The 5108-nt window shown below is 34.8% G+C and overlaps 1 long non-coding RNA gene across 1 annotated transcript; it reads left to right on the forward strand.

Annotated features, from left to right (window-relative positions):
* The first annotated feature begins 2387 nt into the window (after nucleotides 1–2387).
* On the forward strand, nucleotides 2388–4258 carry LOC138886447 (uncharacterized). Its single transcript, XR_011405176.1, has 2 exons — nucleotides 2388–2434; nucleotides 3739–4258. It is a non-coding gene; the product is annotated as an uncharacterized lncRNA (long non-coding RNA).
* Nucleotides 4259–5108: the final 850 nt, after the last annotated feature.

Raw genomic sequence — 5108 nt, forward strand, 5'->3', positions numbered from 1 at the left:
CGTTGAGGAATTTTGAGTTTAGGGGCGTGGTGGTTATATGATGCAAGGTTGGGCGATTTTGGAAGGGTTTGGGTAAACTAGGGTTCGATTTTAGATCTAAAATTGGAGGAATTTGAAAGGGATTCGAGGGAATTGGTTTTGGGATTTGGAAAGAATAGGAGGTGAGGAGTGTTTGGTATGAATTTGGGGCCATTTGGAGCAGTTCCGCCGCCGTGAGGCGATTTCCGGCGGCGAAGGGCGGTGGAGGCGATGGTGGAAATTGGGGCGGCTAGGTTTTCTTTAGTTTGGGTGAAGGAGATGAACTGAAGGGAATTGGAATTGGGGGGAGAGGGAAACCGGTTAGGACAGTAATATAGTAATTGAGTGATCAGTTCTCAACCGTTGAATCAAATGAATCCAACGACTGAGATGGAAGATGGGGCAAAACGGCATCGTTTCTTGGGGATAGGGCTGGACCGGGTATGGGATGTTGGGTTTGGGTCTAGGTTTTGGGTTAGGGACAGATATGGCCTGGTGTTTGGCCCAAATTCAAAACACATTAAACCTTTTCTTCACTTAACCAATTATTCTTTTTTCTTTATTTTTTTTTTCTTTTTCCTTTCTTTAAATAAAAACCTAAATTAAAATCCTAAATTAATCTAAATTGTAAAACTAACCAATTACCTAATTATAAAAATTACTTGATCCTAAATTAAAAAATCAATAATCTAAAGATTAAAAGGTAAAAATGTAAAATGGGCCATCTTTGAGATTTTCATTTAACTAATTAGTCCTAAAAATGTAAAAACAAAACCTAAATGCAATGCATGGTATTTTTGACATTTTTCATGATTTTAAATGAAGATTAAACGTGCACAAAAATGCAAACAATTAACAAAAATCCTACAAAATTCATACAAAATGGCAAATAATTAAAAAATCTATTTTCTTGGATTTTATAGGAGTAATTCATATAGGGCAAAAATCACATGCTCATAACGTGAGTACAGATTAATCGAACCCCAAAATAGATACCAAACACAAAATGGTAAACAAAACAAAAAAAGGGGGCAAAAATCACTTTTAGGACGCAGTTGAAACTATTTGCATCCAGTAGCCGCAAAAGTATATAAAATTTGTATATTTTCTATGTATAACATACACACACACACACACACAGATACACACACACACACACACACAGATACACACACACACACACAATACAATATCATTTTTCCAAAAAAAAAGTGAGTAGAAACGGAGAGTTGCAACTCAAATGACAAGACCTATCTCAATGGGGCATTTGCATCTATACCCACTTTTTGTGTCACATTTTAACTTTTGCCCGCTTTGCAAAAAAAATTGCAAGCGTACCCGCTTTTTCGCATAACTTCAGCACACGGGGCTGAAGTAGCAAAGACAATCACGCAAAACTTCAGCATTCTAGTAGCCGGGCCTGAACTTCAGATCTAGAGCTGAAGTTTTTGTGTTGTAACTGAGAAACTTCAGCTCTAGAGCTGAAGTTTTTGTGTTGTAACTGGAAACTTTAGCTCTAGAGCTGTTGTAACTGGGAACTTCAGCTCTAGAGCTGAAGTTTTTGTGTTGTAACTGGGAAACTTCAGCTTTAGAGCTGAAGTTTTTGTGTTGTAACTGGGAAACTTCAGCTCTAGAGCTGAAGTTTTTGTCTTTGTAACTAGGGAATCCCACTATCAAGATGTTCTAGTTTTTGATAACTTACCCAACTTTAGTTTACCGTTATTAGATTTTATGTAATCGGATCCATCGTTCAGTTCCATCTACTGTGTACTCTGTTAACTTTCATGTTTTAAATATATCAAGAGCTACGTTTCATAGCCAAAAAAAAAAACTCAAAAGAGAAAATAAAAAGAAGAACAAACTCCATGTGCATGGGAAAGAATAAATTTAAAACTTACTGTTAAAGGTTGGGTTCCTTGTGCAGAAATATTCACGGTATCAAGTAAATTTCCAGCAATGGATGACAGAGTTGTATTTTTAGACAATGAGGAAACTGGTTTTTAATGTTATAATAATCCAAATAGAAGTCCTCAGTATATTTGCTTTAGCTTCATTAATCAAAGAGAGCAATGTTGAAGTCATCGTTGTAGAAGAAGAAAAAGAAAATGAAGGAGGAGAAGGGGGGAGAAAGGGAGCTGAAATTATTTAAAAAGTGGGTACAAGTTAAAAACTTTAAAAAAAATAAGTATAAGTTAAATGGGACGACCAAATAGGGCTCCCCGTGCAATTTTTACTATCTCAATTCTCACTCAGCCCATCACAACTACCCACTTTTGACCCAATTCACAGTTTGGGCCCGGCCCAAGACTCAATTCTCTATTTCCCTATTTTTTATTAATAAAACCCTAATCTAGTCAACAGACATTTCACCTCGTTCTACTCCCAACATTCTGCACAGTCACTCTGCTGCTTCTAGGTTTTTCTTTTTCTTTTCTCCCTTCAAAACTCTCTTTGCCTACAATTATTTGTGCGTAAAAAAAAGATTGTTATACAAATACATAGAGATCATAAATCTGCCTTTATAATGGAAATGTTAACTTTTTGTTGTTAACTTCTTTTGCTACTTTATTTGTTCTGTGAACGTTTTGTGCTTCAATTCCGATAGAATTGCAATTTTATTCCTTTTTAAAAAAAAATAAGATTTGCTTGTCGAAATTTGAAGCCAAATTGATGTTCTCCTTAAAACCAGCGCAACGAAATTTATGTTGCTTCTGTACGTTAAGGGAACTACAATTGATGTATCCAATTTTAATTGAAGAGCTCCATCAAATGACTGTATCAATGGAAGCCGCTCTTATGTGATGGGTTCACAGACCCTTCTAAATATCAACGAAAACAGAAAATATTCCATCTAAATTTGTCATTGAAATAAAAAAAAGCAGCCTGGTGAACTAAGTTTCCGCTATAATATATATTCAGTGAAGGGTCGGACCACAATTGTTTATTGTATGCGCCTTACCCTGCATTTATAAGGGGTTGTTTTCAATTTTTACGGCTTGAACGCGTGACCTCTGGGTCATTATTAAAATAAGAGAATAAATAGTATTCTTTCTTGTCCATAATAAATAATCTTTTTTACCTTTTTAGTTTGGTTCAAAATCAGTGTTCTTTTACATAATCAAGAAGTAACTCACTTTATTTTTTCAAATTTATCTTTATTTATTTATCCCTACAAAATCTTTTAAACTATTCTGATTTTTAATAATAATATTAAATAAATTCAACAATTGATGTGCACTAACACGTGAGAAGAACTTTCTCATATTTTATCACATTGTTAGGCTGAATCCCATTAATGTAACTATATTTATGAGACTCACTTGAAGAGTTCAAGGCTGGTAAGTTGAAAATAAAAATAAAATGTTTAGAAACTAATTATTAGCACTGGAAGTCGTCGTTTTAAATTTGTCTCTGCTTGGTTATTCATATCTATGGATGGTTATTCATATCTATGAACAAGCCCTTCCATTCTAAGTGTTTATATACCGAGATTGCTTCACTACTGGCCGTGGGAAATTAGCCTAAAGAGTAAAGGCAGACCTAATTAAAAATCCCAACATGCATAAGTGAAATGTTGATTTGGGTCAAAGCAAAATGATTCCCTAATATGGAAAAGAAGAATAATGAGTTGAAAACATCTCTTGTATAATCCTTTACCTTGAGGTATATTGAAGGTTATTTGTTAAATGTTGATTATAGGTTGGCTTGTGTTGTGAACAGAATGATGATCAAGATTGAATGTGGTAAAGAGATTGCTACCAAAGAAGATGAGATTGAGAGTATCTCTGATTTTCCCAGAAATATCTTGTTAAAGAGATGGAGACATTTTGGACTATGCATTTAACTTAGTGGTATATAGACGATTTTTTGAGGAGATAAGTGCAATATTATAGTAATTGAGTATAGGTTTAGTAATTGTCATAGCAATACAAGGCAAAATAATCTTGTCTACGTTATTCGATCATCTGATATTGCCACTTATCTCCTCAAAAAATTCCCTACTACAACTTGGGTTGTGGATGCTTAGTCCAAAAATGTCTCAATTTCTTTGACGAGATGTATGTTGTTGCCATTTCTTTGACAACACGTCCGTGTTGATGTTACCTTTGCTTCTTTCCACCTGCAAGGATGGGTATATTCTTTGATACTAATCTTTAAATGTCGTGAATACTTGGGTATTGGCATTATTGTTGTTTGATTCATTATTCTTAACTTCACCACCATAGAAAACTATTGAAAATTGTGGTTATTCTGTGACTCTCAATTTTTTTACTACTTAATTTGGCATTACTTTATGGAATATTTTGGTAGTTTATTATTTACTTGGGACTTTCATCCATTTTCGTGAAGCCAGAGGGGACTATGTTCGTGTCAAAGCCATTGCAATTTATGTTTTAGATGGACAGGAAAGGAACACCATTATTACATGAGTCAATTGCTCAGAGTTGTGTTGTATAGTAGTGTTTAGGAAGTTAGTAAAGTTAAATTTGTATGTCGAGATGGTGATGAGAAACTTCTTTTTGAGTTGTAAGATGCTCCGATAATGAAGGATGGAGGCTCACTATATTGTCTAATTTTTTCCAATAAGTTAACTCTTTCGAAGGGGAGCCTTGGCGTAACTGGTAAAGTTGTTGTGTGACCAGGAGGTCACGGGTTCAAGTTGTGGAAACAGTCTCTTGCAGAAATACAAGGTAATGTTGTGTATAATAAACCCTTGTGGTCTGGTCCTTTTCCGAACCCTGTGCATAGCAGGAGCTTAGTGCACCGGGCTGCCTTATTTTTAAGTTCACTCTTTCCTGATGCCATTTCTTGTGCATGGCTGTCAAATTTTGTTCCCAAGCAAAGTATGGAAGTCTTAGGATTGATGATATGATTCTAACTTGTGATTTTGCTAAATTATCGATATCGCTGCATGTACAGGAAGTAAATACAATTTGTATCTAGATATAGAATGCATCTCTTTGATATTTTGGAAAAAGAAAAGAAGACAGATGTCTACCTTTACAGATATTACCCTAGAAGAGTAGCTCAATGCTTAACTCGTAGTAAGTTTTCATACTGAGAATTTGATACAAACAGAAAAGAAGCAA

Source organism: Nicotiana sylvestris, chromosome 2 (genome assembly GCF_000393655.2).
Source record: "Nicotiana sylvestris chromosome 2, ASM39365v2, whole genome shotgun sequence".
In the NCBI taxonomy this organism is placed as follows: Eukaryota; Viridiplantae; Streptophyta; class Magnoliopsida; order Solanales; family Solanaceae; genus Nicotiana; species Nicotiana sylvestris.